Source organism: Neomonachus schauinslandi, chromosome 6, assembly GCF_002201575.2.
Source record: "Neomonachus schauinslandi chromosome 6, ASM220157v2, whole genome shotgun sequence".
NCBI lineage: Eukaryota > Metazoa > Chordata > Mammalia > Carnivora > Phocidae > Neomonachus > Neomonachus schauinslandi.
This window is the reverse complement of record NC_058408.1, coordinates 106,822,746-106,840,307: the sequence shown is the minus strand read 5'-3', so window position 1 is coordinate 106,840,307 and position 17,562 is coordinate 106,822,746. Positions and strand designations below refer to the sequence as shown.

The following is a 17,562-nucleotide window of genomic DNA, read 5'->3' as shown; positions in this document are numbered from 1 at the left end:
GAGAGAGAGAGAGAGAGAGAGAGAGAGAGAGAGAGAGAGAGAGAGAGGCAGGCATGACCAGCGGCGGCACAGACACCAGTGGGAAGGGGGTGGGACCCGGAGCCCCCAAACTCTTAGCCCACCACAGCAACCATGTGGTTGGACAATGCCAGCCGGAAGGGCAGCCTTCCCTGCCAACACCTAGACTGGGAAAGGTGGCCTGGAGACAGGCAAAGCGGGGCCCCATTTCTAGCTGTGTGACCTCGGGCTCGTGACTTCACCTCTCTGGTCTCGCTTCAGTAGAAGGAAGTTCACCAAGCATTTATTGGGTCCCTTTCAAGTGTCTGGCCTTCTGCTTTCCCTGGAGAACCTGAAAAGGCCCAGACAGAGCCCCCTGGTCGTCTAGGAGTCTGGGGTCAGCAGGAGAAGTTTCTAGCAGGCACGTCTCTCAGCCGTAAAAACAAGGTCGGAACGCATACCTGTCGCCACGGATCTTTGAGCTACTATTCAGAGGGGAGGTTGACGTGAAGTTACGCATGTGAGCATGCCTGGCGCACACATCGGCACACATTAGGCGTTTTAGGTGTCAACCTCCTTCTCTTCCTCATCCTGGGCCCGGGTCCGCAGCACAGATAGCTGATACGTAAGAGATCCTGCTATGGGAGTCAGTGCTCGAGGCTGCCCTCACGCCTCTCCTTCCTCTCTTCGCCCGGATAGAGACCTGCCCATTCAGTCGGAGGTGAAACCGAGGCCTGAGCAGGGCTGGGGTGGGCCGGGCATAGGGGCAGTGGCCTCCGGCCAGCCCACACCATCAGTGACATCCCTCACCTGTGGCCCAGACGGGAGAGAGCAGGGCTGTCTGGGAAACCCACGGCCCACAGTCGCCGCCAGTCGCACCCCTCCTCCAGCCCCTCTCCAAGAGCAGGAAGCCAAAAGCACTCACGCAGAAAACCCTGGCCTGTCTCACCCCCGCCCCCCAATAATTCAATCACCTTGGAGGCCAGTGGCCCTCTCTCCTGGCTGGGCTGACAGATTGGAGGGGGAGGGAGGGGAAGCATGCAGAGGGAGGAGTAGGGGGGAACCGGGGAAGCCGACATGGAAAAATCAGAGCAAGGCTTGAAAAATGAAGAAATAAACCTGCCAGGAGGGAGACAGCCTCCATCCGTCCTCCATAAAGCTGTCTTAAGGGCCACCAAGGACGTTGGCGGACGGAGGGGGCCGGAGATGGCTCCTCCCGGGACCCCAGCTGGGCTCCAGCCCCCGCCTGGTGAGGGGTTGGTAAGGAGGAGGGCCTGGGGAGCCTGAGGGTTAGAAGGCGCAGGAGTGTGGGAGGCACAACTGTGGGGAGAACAGGGCTGGGAACAGGGGCCTCCTGTCCAGTTGAGGCACCCACACCGGCACACAGTAAGCACTCAGTGTTGGACTGTCCGAAGGAACGGATCTCTGCCTGCAGGCAGCTGGTGAGCAGGGCCTGGGTAGCAGGCTCACGAGCCACGAGGACCTGGTGGAGCCTGTGCGCCCATTTCACAGATGGGGAGGCGGGTCAGACAGGCCCACAGTCGCATGGCAAATCAGAGCCACTTGGGTTCCCCAGCCCGGGGTCCAGGCCAGGGCACCTTCACCATGAACTCCAGGGTTGGGGCCTCTCCCCACCGTGTCCCCACCAATGCCACATCACACGCATGCCAGGGGCCAAACAGACCTGTGAAGGGGGGATACTTAACGGCCCCTCCCATGGGGCCATGAAGAATCACGTTTTCTAGGAACACTGAATCACCCTGAAACCTGCTCGTGACATAAGTCCAAGAGAGAAGGAAAATTATGAAGTGACCGGAAAGAAATACACCAGAATGTTGATCAGGATGACCAGCGGTTGGGAGGATTATGGACAGCTTTTATTTTTCTTCTTTCAACTTTTATGTGACTTCCAGACTTTCCACAACAAGTGTGCGTTACTTTTACAACAAGGAGAAAAGGACATTCTGAGAGCTGAAAAGAAAGGAGTCACTTCCACTAAATGCTACTCGCGCGAGGCTCTTCATCTGCAGGACAAAGTCGAAGGAGCCCCGGCTGCAGGAGGCCGGGGCTAAGGGCAGGCATGCACACCCATCCACCAGAGCCTCCCCCGGGGCCTGCAGGCCCTGTAAAGCCACTGTAGGCAGGAAGGAGGGCACTAGGGCTGCCCTCACTTTGCTGTGTGACCTTGGGCGAGTCCTGTCGTTCTCTGTGCCCTGGTGTCCACCCCTCGTCCTTCTCACCTCACGAGATGGGTACTGAGGACGGATGCTTGATCCACAGTTGGAAGCCCTCATGATTAGGGGGACGGGGCTCCTCTGATCGGAGGGACACTGTCTGGGGCAGAGGGGGCAGCTGAGGTGCAAAGACTGGGCAGGCTGGCGCAGGGCGGAGGGACCGGCTGAGCAGCGCCAGGAGGCCAGGGGCCAGCTTTCATCCCCTGTTTACAGTGGAAACACAGACTTGAAAAGGTTTCACTTTTCCACTGTTTTTGTGGCGGGGCTGTGGGGAGCAGGGCTTCCTGAGAGCGAGGCCAGCTTTCCAAGGCCACACCGAGTCCAGCCCCGCACTGGCCTCTGACAGGAAACATCATGTTTTCAATTTACGGGTCCCTGCCAGGCGCTGTGAGCAGCCTGCGCTCCCCCGGCCGGCTGGTGGTGTGAGGAGAGAAGTTCCAGGCCTTGCTGCAGATGGGAGCCCCCGGCAGGCCTGGGGGAGCTCCAGGGCCCCGGAGGGACCCCATGGGATCCCCAAGCGGCCTGACTCCGGAACAGCTCTGGCCATAGACGCCTGGCAGCTGATATGGTTTTGTTAGCAGCTGATGCACCCGTGACCCCACTCCACAAACTGCAATCCCTGGCTCCCATGTCAGCGAGCCTCCTCCCTTGACGGACAGAGGGGGAAACTGAGGCCCACAGAAAGAAGAGGCTTCCCCATGCCACCAGATTATTGGCGAAGAAAGAATGACCTCTAACCTTTCTAACCAGACTGGCAGATTCCCAACGGAGTCCCCCGGCAAAGCGGGCCTGTGCCCCCATGATGGTACTGACGGATGACCTCTGCCACGGGCCTAGAAGCCGGGTACTGTGATCACATCCAGCCCAGAACAAGCCTGGGTGAGCTGTCTGACCTTCATATCTGACAGATGAGGACACTGAGGCACAGCGGGGTCTGGGAGCCTCTCTAGGGTCAGGCAGTGGGCCACCACGGAGCTGGGGGCCTCGTGTGGCCCTGCAGCACTCCTCTCTCCACCCCTTCCCGGGGCTGCTCTCAGCTCTGTTCTTGCTGTCTGAGCTGCCCTAGCCCGGCTGGCTGAAAGCCTCTGGGCCACACAGGTCCTAGGGGCCCCTCCCCTCTCCAGGTGCTTCTGGAAATTCCCAGCGAACGGAGCGCTGCCTGCAGCAGGGCTGAGCCTTCAGCCCGGGGTCACTGAAAGCCTTGGGCTGCGCCGGCAGGGGGTAGGCCGGGCCCTGGGACACAGGAGGCCCTCACAGACCACAGCCTGCTGCCCGCAGCACAACTGGGCAGAGGGACTGTCACCAAGGCCTTGGTGCTCAAAACGTCTCTGCTCTTTCTCCCCCTGCTAGAAGGTCACTTCCGTGAGGACAGGGGCCTGGTCTCCTGCTCACTGACGCTTCCCACACACTCAGTGAGTGCTGGTACACAGGAGGTGGTAAATAAATGTCCGCTGAGTGACTGACGGGGGAATGGTCGGGCAGGAGGCTCAGCTCACACGGTGGGTTTGGAGAGACCCGGAAGCTCTTCCCATTAGCCACGTATCTCTGATGTTTCTAGGGGAAGAGGACACACCTCCTGGCCGGCCAGGCCCGCCGGGCCGAGCAGCACCCCATCCCATCGTGGCCACCCCCCGGGCCCCACTGCTCCCTCTCTGGCCACATTCCAGCCTTAGACAAAGGGCACATTTTCAGGGATCATAATCCCCTGCTTGTTTGGCTTTTTTCACCAACTGTCCCCTCCCTTCTTCTTCCCATCCAGAGCACTCCTGTTCCCAAACAGGAGCCGCTTTCCAGGCGGCAGTGGCTCCCAGGAGTCCTGCGAGCTGGGCCAGGGAGGCCGACTGTAGACACGGACACAGAACCTTCCCGGCACGGACAGCACCAAGGCCGCCGAGGGGGTGGGTGCTCGGGGCTTGAGCTCCAGGCTGCCCTCCTGCTGGCGGGCCTGCAGGGAGCCACGCTGTGCCTTCAGGAGCGGGGAGGAACCTGCGCCCAGCCCGCAGAGGGGCAGATACCATGTGCGCACACACACCTATGCGGGGGGGGGACACACACACACCAGCACGCACACATGCAGGTACACACCCAGAGAGGGAAAGTTAAGAGACAGAAAAATCCAGCAAGGGACCCAGTAAGAAAGAGGGCACACGTTAGGGAGGCGCCAAGAGACAATCCAGCACCGAGAGAGTCAGGAAGAGGCCCACAGACAGAGAACATCTGTGGAAGGGTGCCCCCTGCAGTTGTGCGGAGCCACGGCCCTGGGCAGGACACACACAAGAGAGCCACGGAAGGAGACAGACAGGAGTGGGTGCATGAAAGAGCCACAGAGAGTGGAAGGAGGAGTGTGACAGGGAGGGCCACACGGGGAGGACAGGGAGCCAGGGCCAGCAAGGGGTACGGAGGTGGCCGTGGGGCAGACACACAGAGCTTGCTGCAGATGCACGAGCTCCAAGCCCTGGCAGACTCTTCTGGGAAGACTGGCTGCCACTGGTGCCCTCCTTCCCTGTCCAGGTGCTGCAAGGCTGGTGTCTAGGAACCGAGAAACACAGGCTGCGGAGCCCCGAGCCACCCCACCGTGTCCTGTGAGGAACCCCCTTGCTCTGTGGCCTCCGAGGCTTAGCAAGGTGCCTCGGGTGAAGCATGCTGACCCCTGTCCCTTCCGGGCTTGCCCCAGCTCGTGCTCAGGGGGAGGCCTGGGGAAGAAGGTTAGACAGAGTGGGAGGTGGCAACCACCCGCACCCCCACAACCAGGGAGGGCAGGAGTGCAAGGAAGCATCCGTGCTCACCTCTGATGAGCCGGGTCCCTTTGAACAAGCCCCTTCCTGTCCCTGGGCCTCAGTTTCCCCTCTGTAGAGGAGGTGGGATCTCACATGCCATGTCTCTGGAATGTCACATTTAGCGGGTGCCTTATGTGTGTGAATGTGCCCTCTGTGTTCCTCTCTCCATCCCAGCCCCGTTTCTGAAGGAACTCGTTGGCCTCTCCCAATCCTTGCGCCCATCAGCCTTGTGTTTTAAAGCCCAGATGTGCAGAAGGACATCTCAGCAACAGCAGGGCTCCCCGACATGGGCACCCCTTCCCTGACAACACCCAGGGGAGCAGAGCCACTACCTGACCACCTTCCGTCTCTGGACTCTGACACGCTGCATTTCAGAGACAGTTCAGTGAGAAGTGACGCGCTGTGTCGTTCTATAGGTCAATGTCTCTGCTGGCTCCTCACTGCCCATCAGAGAGCATAAGCCACTGGGCCTCGCGCCACTGCTCCCAATCACCTCTCTGCAGCCAACAACGGGGTGCGGGGACTGGCCGTGCCCTTTGTCTTCACTCACCCCATTCCATCTACTTGGTCTTGGCCTTTCCCTACCCCTCCCCGTGGCCACCCTGAAGCCGAGCCCCCTGGCTCCGAGTTGACGCCAGGAAGGGCTCTGGGCCCTGATCCCAGCAGGCCTCACCCACGGCTACGTCGGCCACTTCAGCTACCCCAGCTGAACCTGGCGAACACACTCACCACCTGCCTAGTCCTCCTGAGCCCCGGCAAGGAGGCCTTTTTCTTCTCATTTTATGACCAAAAGGAAGAGCCTCTGGGAGGTCAGGTGACCGGGCCTTCCGCAGCTTGGGACCTGAAGGTTCAAGGTACCTGGTCTGTCGCAGACAAAACCAGCCTATCTCCAGGAAGCCACCTCTGATCTTCCTGGTTGGCAGGGGCTCTCCCTTGGCAATGCCCACAGCACGTGCTCTGGGCCTTGGGTCTGGTTGGGCTAAGGCTTAAAAGTCAAATGGAGCTGGGTTCAAGTTCTGACCCCATTTCCCAAGGGCTATGTGACCATATGACTTAACTTCTCTGTCCCACAGCTTACTCATTTGCTAAATACAGTTTATGAAGATTAAATTAGATAATGTGTATAAAATATATGGGGCAGGTGCTAACGATTATTAAGACTCCCTCAAAACACTCACGTGCGTGTGCACGCACACACACACACACACAGAGACATGGCAATATCACAGTGATCAACAGCAAGAACTGGGTCTTAAATCCTGGCTGCGTGACCCTGGGCAAGCCACTTCTCTCTCTGTTTGCTGATCAAGGTCTATTCTTAAATTTCTTCCTATTACTCTCCAGAAGACCCTTCCCCTAACCCCTAAAAAAGCAGGTTATCCTCGGGGCCTGAGGGATTTGCTGGCAACTGGGACACACAGGCTGTCCCCTGACCCTTTACATCCTCTTCTGCACTCACAGGCACCAAGCTCCGGCCACCTCCCAGAAGCTCCGCAGCCCAACCCCCTCTGACAGAGAGAGCCAAGAAGGTCCAGCATGGCCCAGCCTCAGGGAACTGTGCACCAGCTCCCGGGGGGGAGGGGGGCCTGGTGTCCCTGGTCAGCTCACTCTTCATGCAGAGTGGGCAGATTTAGAAAAGTCCTACTGCACTGACATTAAGTGCCTTTAATTCCTGTTGAATCTGCCATCTGACTCACGCCTCCTCCCCGGGCTGGCCACACAGTCATGACCATTTAAACACCTGAACTATCCAACTGCCGGGCACCAAAGGCTGGCAGATAATTTACTTGCATTACAAAAGACCAATTCGGGGGAAGGGCCCATTCTCTAACCACTGGGTGTTATCTTCCCACAGAGCCGGGAAGGCACCAGAAGGACCTGTGTACTGATGGATAACGGGAGATTTCAAATAATTGTTCAGACTTTGCGTCTTCCTTCTTTGTGTCAGAAAGATGCTCCACATGTGGGCAGTGAGGGCTGGGCAGGACGAGCCTCCTGGGGGAGTCAGGCTCAGACAGCATGAGTTCCTATCCTGGCTTTGCCCCCCCTGAGATTTTGTTTTCCTAACCCCCTGCCTCAGTTTCCCTCATCCATTACATGGAGATGGCGCTGGCCCCCACCTCAAAGGGCGTCAGGACCGAGGGGGAGGCTGTGCTCCCTGCCGGTAGGGTGGCTGCTCTCGTTATTCGTACTGACTGAGGGCCCTGTGGCTCCCCTGTCCTCTGCCGTTTAGTGACAGGTGTGTGACGGGCTGGGATTTCCTCCTGTCCCAGAGGCTCTAGGGTGGGTGGGTCTGTCTGGGGTGCGTTCCGAATGCGTGTACCAGTGTGCCCTGGAAGGCTCCCACCGCTCTGCAGCTGGGCCCTGCGCGTCTTCGCCCACTGTGTCCTCACCCTGTGCCCCTGGCGGGCATCACCCAGCCCGGGTTCGCAGGAAGTACTCTGGGCTGCTCTGGGCTCTGCCCCCGGCCCCCTGGCCTAGCCCCCATCTCCTTGTCTCCGCTGTGACCTGGGTTCTCTCTCATCAGACAGCCAAGCGAATGCCATGTACTCTTCATGCCACCGCACGCACGAGCGCCCCCCAACAATGAAGGGACAGCTAGTCTGTGCGCTCGTTCACTCGATAGGCGTATGGCCTACAGGGCACCAGGTCTGAGCCTGGGGCTGCCTCAAAGCCAGCCCCAGGGGCCACAGGAGAGGGCCCAGGTGTGTGGCCACTGGTGCTCTGGTACAAATGCCATCACCCTGGTCACCGCCCCACCCCCGACCCCAAGCAGGAGTTCACGCTGCACGTACACTCACATACGCAGCAGGCACTCATCCAGGGTCCTGGTCGGGGCTATACCCTGACCTGAGGCTGTGCTTTTCCTGTCTCTCCTTCAGCCCCACCTGACATCCTTGAAATTCTTAGAGTGTCATTCTGCTCCAACCAGCCTCTTCCAGGAAGCCTTCCATATCTCACACTTCCCAAGGCCTCTTTCTCCTTGATCTCAGCACCTGCCTGGCCCCAGGGCACGGTGTGTGACTAATTCTCCTCCTTGCGGGCAATCCTTGGCCTAGACTGTGCCAACCTGGGGGCTAGCACAGGGTCTTCGGCTGCCTTATCTCCCCAAGAGCTGAGCATAGATCCATGCAAACAGTAGGTGATTACTAAATACTGCTGCCTTACTGACTACAGATGGAGAGTGTGGGGAGGAGGGGCTGGCTTATGCAAAGGACTCGAGGTGGGTCCTGTACCAGGCGCCGGGTGGGAACAGAGGGCCTGGTTGGGCTCCCGGCCCAGGGAGGAGATTGAGCTGCCCACCCCGGCCCACACCCAAGGCTGGCCGTGCGAGCTGGATACCAGTGGTCAGAGGAGCCCCGGTCCCTCATCTGAGTGACAGCACAGCCCAGACTCTGTGCCCCAGGTCCTGACATCATCCCAGGTGGGGGGTGGGCAGGGTGAACGCCCCAATGGTGAATAATTCCTCCTCTGTCACCTGCCAGGCCCGAGCCGCCTCCAACAAGGTCTCATTAGGACGGGGCTGGCGTTTTCACCTCTGCTTATTAACTCCCTTGAGCACCAGCGAGTGGAAAATGGGAGAGAGCCAGGGAGTGAGAGCCTTTTTCATTTCTGGATCATGTTGCCCTCAGCGTGCATATTCCTGGAAACTATCCGTGGGGGCTGTCCTGGCTGGGGTGGGAGGGCTGGGAGCCGAGCAGGGGCTGTTGATTTAGGCTGACAGTGCAGGTCAAAGAAGGGCCCAGTGTTCAGGAGCAGGCAGCCCCTCGGTCCCTGTCCTGATACGGCCCCATTTCTTCCCACAAGCTGCAGAGGCTGGTGTAGGGCTCAGGCTCCGGTGGGGCCATCCATCCCAGACAGAGGGCCCAAGGAGAGGTGTGGTGGGTGGCCAGGCACTGTCCAGAGACCAGTCTCTAAGCCGAGAATTCTGTGTTCCAGCACTGCACCTCACTTCTCCCTGGGTGACCTAGCAAGTCATTTTCCACCCAGGGCCTCAGTTTCCCCATCTATAAAAGGAAGGGGCTCCACAGGGCCGCCCTCCAGTTCTGACACTCCAGGCTTCCATGTATGCTAACTAATAAAGCTCCAGTGCCTCTCAGAGGAGCCAGATGACCTCGCTCCAAACTGCCTCCCTTGGCCGGCTCCATGTTAGTGGTCCTTCTCAGCTTCCAGAAGAGATTTCAGATCTGAGTGGACTCAGTAGATGCCTGATGATCTAAAGGCCTCCTGGAAGGCCCACGGGAACCGCCACTCAGTGGCACATCGCGCCCAGGGAATAGCTTTTCTGTCCCTGGGGCTCTGGGGCTGGCAGGCGGCTGATGACCCGAGTGCTCTGTGGCCAGAAGGAATGGGGCTGCAACCCAGAGGTCTGCCTCAGGGATCCTGGCAGAAAGGACCCCCAGGGAATGTCTTTCTGACTAGCACGGACTTAGAAGAGCAGGAAGAGCCCGGAACCCCTGGTGTATTCGTGAGAAAACTCAGCCCCAGGGATGGACAGCTTTGTCCCAGTTCAATCAGTGAGGCTATGACACCGTCCAGGGCCCAACCTCTAGGCCAGCTCCCCGTTACAGGCCTCAGTGTGTCCCAGACTGGCCTGATCATGGGGCACTTGTTACAAATTCAGAGCCCTGGGTCCCAGACCCACAGAAGCAGACTTCAAGAGAGAGGCCTGAGAATCTGCATTTGAACCAGTGCCCCTGGTGACACTGGCACTTTGGGGAAGTACCGTGTCTCCTCCATCTTGAAGTACCATCCTGAAAGTTTCCATGGGAGAGCTCCTGAGAACACCTGGGAGGCCAGTATCCCTGGGGAGGGAAGTATCTGGGTACCAGACTCGATGTCAACCTCGGGCAGATGTTCCAGTGCTGAGGGGTGGGAGGCAGCTCCCTGAGGGCATCCATCCTCCGTTTCCAGAGAAGACTGGTGCCACCCAGCTATTCTGCCTATCTGCCCCATGGCACCCCTTGCAGGCAGGCTTCTCCCCGTTTATAGATTTTCCTCACCTATAACCTAACAGAGGGCATCAGAGATGTAGTAACTTGTCCAGACTCACCCAGTTGATAGGTAGTAGAGCAAGGTCTTGAACCCTGAACCATCTGTTCCTGAAACCCATGCTTTAACCACATGTCACACTGCACCCCTGCCCACACTGAAATTCACATGCACGCACAAACCCTTATGTGAGGTGGTGAGCTCTCCAGCGGTGGAGGTGTGCAAGCAGCAGCGAGAGGAGCTCCCGGCAGGCATGGGATGACCCTGACCAGCCCTCCTGTAGTTATGACTGGGGACAGGCTAAGCTGGTTAAAGGATGCAAGGGTTTTTATTGTGTTTCTTCCACAAGCAGAGAAAAATGCTTTGGATTATTTACAGGTTTTAGTTCATCAAAGTTCTCCTGACTCAACCCTTGGCCACCCTAGAGCTGCTGGGCAGAGGGTGGCTGGGAACCTCGGCTGAGAGGGCATTTGTTGGGGACAGAGATGATGGGGGCACAGGGGGCGCTGGCTCCCCAGGCAGTGATAAGGACGGGTGTCTGGGGGCTGGCTCCCCAGGTGGTGACAAGGACAAGGGTCTAGGGGCTGGCTGTGGTGGGGAGTCTGGCTCGGGGTGGGGCTGAGAGAGAGCTCACCAGGGGCCACCCAGTGAGAGCTGTCCCACACTAGGCTGTCTCACTGGCCAACCAGAGTGTGGGCCAGACGGAGGGGGCAGCATGGGAGCATTCCACGGGGGTTATGAAGCAGAGATGCTCCCACAGGCTCCAAAAGAGGCCCCCAAAGAGCCTCAGGGAAGCAGTGGAGGGTCCCAAACAGCTGTGAGGCAAGATGTGCTGCTTCCCAAACCGGAACCGAACAAGGGTGAGAAGCACTTAACAGGAAAGACAGATGTGAGGGAAAAGCTTTCACAGATTCCCATTAACCAGACTGGGGGGCCTGGGGCTAGTGCTCCCCAGTCAGCTCTCTGGGAGTTATGTGGTCCCCATGACCCCAGGGCTCTGGAAGCTTCTCTTCTGGGGCAGTTTGCCCAGTAGCCCCGGCAGACGGACACCTGCAGGGCCCCACTGAGGTCACTGTCTCCTTCCTGTGCCCCCACTGGCCACAGCCCAGACCTGAGACACCTGACAGCTAGACCCGATGCCCAGGGAGCTGGGGCTGAAAGGACAAACATGTAGCAGGCAGCACACAACACATCTGCCACAGAGAGCCTACACACAGCCTCAGAATCCTTCTTAACACAGCCCAGCCTGTCCACAAAGAACCGGCAAACCGGATAAGATCTCCTTGCCGGGGCGCCTGGGTGGCTCAGTTGGTTAAGCGACTGCCTTCGGCTCAGGTCATGATCCTGGAGTCCCGGGATCGAGTCCCGCATCGGGCTCCCTGCTCGGCAGGGAGTCTGCTTCTCCCTCTGACCCTCCTCCCTCTCATGCTCTCTGTCTCTCATTCTCTCTCTCTCAAAATAAATAAATAAAATCTTTAAAGAAAAAAAAAAAAGATCTCCTTGCCATCCGCAGAGAGAGCCGAGGGCACACAGGCTGAGCGCCCGCTGCCTTGCTTGTTCAGCACAGGCACGCCAGGAACTGGGCCCGGGACACAGTTCGGTCTGCCCTGAGCCTTCGAGACACTCCCGGTCCAGCCGGACAGCCAGCAGGTGGCTGGCTTGGGGGGGCAGACACGAGGAAAAGCCAAGGGCGCGTGGGGCTGAAGGAGGAGACAGATGGGTCTCACTGGGCCAGCTCAGCCCACACAAGCTCTGCAGCCCCCAGCGGGCGGGAGGAGGTAGCCCCTGAGGGCAGTGACTCCAGCCGGGGGGAGGACAAGCCCAGCACCTGAACCTTCCAACACTTCCTGCCATGATGCCTGACCAGAGGCAGACAAGAGTCCGACTGTCAGCGGGGGAGGCCGCAAAGTGCAGCCGGAGGCGGCTGCGGGTACTAAAGGCAAAAATTGGCTCCCGAGGGGCTCTTCTGCTGCTTGTGCGCTCCTGAGAGGTCCCTCCAGGCTGGCAGGCGCGGGGCCAGGCTCTGGGGAGACAACGCCCTCCTCCCCCTCCCGCAGCCAGCCCCGCCCCAGGCATCTCCCCACCCTGTGGGAATCCTCCGGGTTCCCAGGAACACACACTTTGGGCCCTTCTGCAGTTCAGACTGCAGCCTGGGTGGTGCGGGAGGGAGGGGAGGACAGGGGTATCCTCTCTTCCCGGGAGGAGCTGGGTGCTCTCACCCCCTGAACCCCAGTGTTCTAGGCTGCATGCTGTGTCTGGAGTGATGAGGGGCAGCGCTGATCCCCATAAGGCACAGCCTGTGACTGTCCCCTTGGTCTAGGGCTGTTTGGGGATTAGGTAGGGAAGCACCAGGAACACTGGAACCTACTGTGAGGGGAATGGAACTCATAACATGTTCCCTCCATTCCTCTTGAGGTCTGGTTGCCTAGGTACTGGCCACAGTCCTGCCTGCCTCAGTTTACCTTTATAACCAGTGTGGCATGCCCCTGTCCTATTTTGAACGGCAGGACAGTGGCAGCCTGGCCTACAGAGAAGGCGCTCACTCTGCTGACTCTCATCTGCAAGATTTCCTTCCTCAGCCTCAGTTTCCCCTCCTACAAATGAGGAAACCACACGTGGCAACTGAACACGAGTCTGCATGTGGTGTGGGTATTAAATAACCACCAGGTTTCAAAGGAAAACAGAGTGTAAACGAGCCAGTATGTCATCCTTCCGATACATAATCAAGACAAAAGAAAAGACGAGGTGGTAGGCCGTCTGGCGAGCACTCTGAAGGGCCTAAGAGCATAAAGAGGGTTTCGAGTTCAGAAGAGTTCAGGGAGGAAATGACCAGGGCCTCTGGGGAGTGGAGGCCGTGGGGCCCGGGGGGGCAGGAGGCCACGTCTGACCTTGCGGAGGAAGCAGGCTTGAGGAAGGCTCCAAAAGGTTCAGGCCACGCAGCAACAAGGGTGGAGGGCTCTCAAGGCAGAATTCCTTGGTGTGGCCGTGGGGACGTGTGACGAAGATGGGGAGGGGGTGGCGCAGTGAAGCTGGCAGACAGCTGGGGTGTGATGGGGCCATGCGAGGAGGCGGGGGCAGATGGTGGTGGCTTCCAACGCCAGGCGGGGTCCGCAGGTGCTCCCAAGAAGACTGACTGGCCAGGGATGGGGACCGAGGGAGCTCCCAGAGGACGTCCAGAGGAATGGAGGCGCCTGGCCACCAGAACACACCAGCCTACTCCGCCGGCCTCGGAGACCCTCCAGCCCGTGGTTCTCTGGGAGTCCACCCTCCGCTTCCTTCTCCCCTCCGGAGAGGACAGCTTATTCCGTCCTGAGCATACATGGGCTCCCGCCAGGCAGCCAGCTCCTGGACACCTCACTTCTAATTATAGCCGGAGTTTTATGAGTGCTGGAGGGAAATGCCAGGTTCCAAGTGCCCCTGTTAGTGGCCACAGGCCCCCTCTCGCTTCCCTGCTTTCGCCTGTGGCCAAGGCCCATGTGCCCAGGACAGCACAGGGTGGCATGGTGGGGCCTTGGGGATGGGCCACACACAGTGCGCTGCCCCCAAGGCTGGGAGTGGGGGGCACTGGCTCAGATCCCTCCAAAGAGCAGGGTGGGAGGGAACCGGGCGCTGCCAGAGCTGGAAGAACAAGGCCAAGGGCGGCAGGTTGGAAGCCCGGGAATTCTCAGGTCTGCTCGGTCCTGGGGACGAGAGAGGCGATGACACAGAGCAGATGTCTGCGGGGACTCCTGGCTAGGGGTGCCTCTGAGGGTAAGGAGAGCAGACGTGAGAAGGTCCTGGGCTCAGAAAGGAATTCCAGAGGGAGCTCCGGGGGGAGCCGTGGATGTGACTGGACAGGGAGAAAGTGGGTGAGCTAAGGAGGCAGAGCGGGACTGCCCATGTGAGAAGACAGGGGAGCTGGGCAGGAGAGAGGCACATACACAGAGAGAACCATCTAGAAAGAGACAAAGAGACACCCCCCTCCTTACCCCCAGAGGGAATAAGCACCAAAGCGTAGGTGTCCTGCAGGGCCACCACTCCCCTTCTCAGCGGCCTCCTCCAGCCCTCCCCAGGGGACCTCTGGGAAGGGGCTCCCCTGTCTGCTGGTCCAGCCTCCCCTGTGTCCACCCTGGAGAACCTCATGTTCTCTCTCAAACCCAGGAATGCTCTGAGCGCCAACCCCCACCCCCCACCCCGGCCCAGTCTGCCGCCTGAGTGCCCTGTGCAGTCCCAGCTTGCATACTTTTGGTGATGAGGAACCCACTACCCACCCAGAAGGCAACTAAAAGAAAAAATCTCCAGACAGCTCAGACTCTTGGAAAGTTGAACCCGAGGATGCCAGGGAGACAGCGTGGTTGCCACTGAGGGGCCTGAGCTCTGCCGACCAGAGTCTGCTGGGCAAGAGTGTCCTTTCATCAGGAGTTTGCAAAACGGCAGAGCTGGCCCCTCACTCGGGCTGTCATTCGGAATTATAACAAAACTAGAGAAACAATGTCCTAGAGGCAATACCATCTCCTCGACTGTGACAGCTGATGGGGACCAAGAAAATCATTCGTTCATTCACTTCCTCACTCAGTTAATAAAACATCAGCTGGGCAACGACCCTGTGCCGGGCGCCAGGATGCAGGGGTGAACAAATCATTTAATCTTCTTTTCTAGTCTGACACCTGCCCTTCACCCATTTTACAGGCGGCAAAGCTGAGTCCAAGGAGAGGCAGTGCCTTGCTCCAAGTGGCCCAAGGAGCAGCGGGCGAGGGGCAGAGCTCACACACGCTGCTGCAGGCTCTGAGCATCTGTCAGCCCCAGGAGAAAAGGGAGGGGCAGCCTGGCCGCCCCCCCCCCCCCCCCCCCCCATTTCTAGGACACTGAGGTATTGATTACCACCCTTGCCTTGGAGTGGTTTTCTTTCCTTTTCTTTTTCCATCAAGGCTTTCTAGTCTTCCTTCTCTCTTTTTTTTCTTTTTAAAGACTAAACTCCAAGCCTCTCCTATGGTTAATTGCCAGCTGCCTAATGCTCTGCCACTGGCAATTTCTGGAAAGGGAATGAATTACCTTGAAAAACACCCGAGAAGAGAACCCACCATGAAGGAGAGTTTCAGAGGTTACCCCACAATTAGCAGTGGGTTCCCCTAGCCTTATCGAGTTGCTGGCAGGCCCTCTGGGGAGGGGCGGCTGCCAGACTTCGGGGGCCACCCTCTGGCTCCCGAGGGCAGCCAGGCTTAGAGGGCCGGGCAAAGGCGCCAGGCGGAAAGGGGGCTGGGTTCCTGAGCGCCCACCTCGGGCCTGCCAGTGGCTCAGCCCCCGGGCTCTACGGCTTCGTGGACCACTTAATTCCACGGTTCAAATCCCCATGCCACTGCTTAACAGCTCTATGGGTTTCTTAACCACTTTGAGCCTCTGGAGAACGAGGCACACTAAACACACCTTCTCACGGGATTACTGCGGGGAGAAATATGTATTTAAGCAGCGTAGTGCCTGGTACACAGTAGACTCTCACTAAGCTCTAACATTTAAAAATATTTCAGGCTTCCAAGCACCCCCATAATGGCCTTCTCAGCAGTGTTGGTATAATTATCCTCATTTTCAGATGAGAATACTGGCTTCACTCTCACAGGAGTGAAAGGACCAGCCCAAGGTCATGAGCTGAGAGCGGGGAGCTGGGATCTCCTGCCGCCCTGCTCCCTGGTTCCAGAGCCCGACGGTAGTGTGGAGCATCCCAGGCCTCGCCCGGCCCTGTGTCTGGGCACCTGGGAGCACAAGGGGCCTCAGGAGAGGAGCTGAGGGCAGCAGGGAGATGATTGGGTGAGGCCTCATGCCAGACCAAAGACTCTGCCTCCCCTGACTGGGCCCCAGAGCCTTGGGACAAAGGGCCCTGGCCCAAGTCAGCACTTTTGTGAAGGCCTCTCATCTCTGGGTTGGGAGCTGCAGAGTAAAGAGGGATTACACAGGTCACCCTCTGACATGGGGCCAAGTGTGATCAACCCTGAAATGCCACTCTGTGATGAGACACGCCGGCGTCCAGGCCAGCACAGGGCCGGGAGGCTCAACCCCAGGACCTTCTGGCTCCAGCTACTCTCAGGAGCTCCCTGGGGAGCCCCAACACTCTCATTATGGTGCACGACCAGTTTGTGTCCATTCTGGCATTGATGTGTGCTCAGGGAGGAGGGGCTGGTGGGAACTGAGGTGTCCGGAAAGAAGGAAGGGTCCCCGCATCCTGGACAAGAATGCTGACCTAGCTTCCTGCACGCATAACTGGTACCAGGTGTGCAGGCGCACCTGGGGGGCAGGTGCTGTGAACCCCTCCCTCTTCTGCACACGGGGAAATCGAGGCCCCGAGAAACCGCACAGGGTCACGGTGGGCAAGTGGCAGAGCCAGGATTTGAACGCAGTCACTCTGACTCCAGAGCCCAGAGATCTGTGTGTGCGCCTGGGTGTGTTTGTGGCAGAGAAGGGGGCAGGCAGTCACAACTCCCAGCAAACAGGCCTCTCTGCTCACCCAGGCCTCCTCCTGCGTGGCCGCCATGTTGCTCAGCAGATGGGGCCCATGCGCCATGAGATTGTGTGGTACAGACAGAGCTGCTGGGTCAAGGCTGGGGACACCAAACCTGCCCCCCTGCCTGGCTGCATTCCCCCACCCCCTGCCCTGGCAGCCACTCCAGAGAAAGGTCAGGCCTTAGAGGCCTCTGGGGGGCCCTTCTGGGGGCTGAGGAGGTCTAAGCCAGGGTGGCTGCACCCCATGCCACCCATGAGGATGGAGGCCCAGGCAGAGGTGCAGGATGCCAGGGCCAGCACCCACTCCCCACTCAGGACATGCCTACCCCTTCTCCAAGCACCCGGGCCAAGCCTGCCCCCACGAGCCCAGCTGCACACCTACCTCAGTGACCCGCGAACCACCAGCGTCCCACGTCTGGTCAGCAGTGCTCAGCCCCTCCGCCTCACTCCAGTTCCATCCTGCTGCAATAGGAAGGGGTGGTCAGAGGGGCCCCTCACTGCAGGGCCTGGAACTGACTGGGCCGCCACTGCCCACCCGCCCACCTACTGGAAAGTTTACTGCCAGCCAAACCCAGTCATCCCCATTTGACAGACAGAGAATCAGAGGGCCTGAGAGGACGAGGTGCACAAGGATGGGGTGCCCTGACTCAGCAGCCCCCCGACACCCCACATCAGCCAGTTCCCACCTATGTGGATATGCTCCTGGCCTCACCTGTCAAACTGACAAGTGGATCACAATCCCTCTCAGGGTTTCTAGGAGCATCTGAGGACATATGGAGATGGAAGCACTCGGCATTCACTCATTTGCTCAAGAAACCATGAACAACCACCCTGAGCTGTGAATAGGATGGTGGCTCCTGTCCTTGCAGGGATTGTGATAATTAGACACTACATAACTAGAAAGAACGAGTTATAGGCGCTACACAACACAGACTCAAGGTTCAGGGAGCCTCTCTGGGGAAGTAAAGTTGAAGGATGAGCCAGAGAGAGGCAGACCAAGATGCATGGAACAGCATTCCAGGCAGAGGGAACACTATATGAGAAGACTTGAAAACAGGGAAAAAAGCCTGGATTCAGGGGGAGGAGTTGAG

At 58.8% G+C, this 17,562-nt stretch overlaps 1 protein-coding gene across 1 annotated transcript in view; it reads right to left on the bottom strand.

The window, feature by feature from the left end:
• The window catches only part of ZMIZ1 (zinc finger MIZ-type containing 1), a 187,560-nt gene that overhangs the window by 129,636 nt on the left and 40,362 nt on the right, over positions 1-17,562 (bottom strand). The window contains exon 2 of the mRNA XM_021700290.2: positions 16,854-16,933. The gene's annotated coding sequence lies outside the window, so the exon portion shown is untranslated. The remainder of the gene's footprint in view (positions 1-16,853; positions 16,934-17,562) is intronic.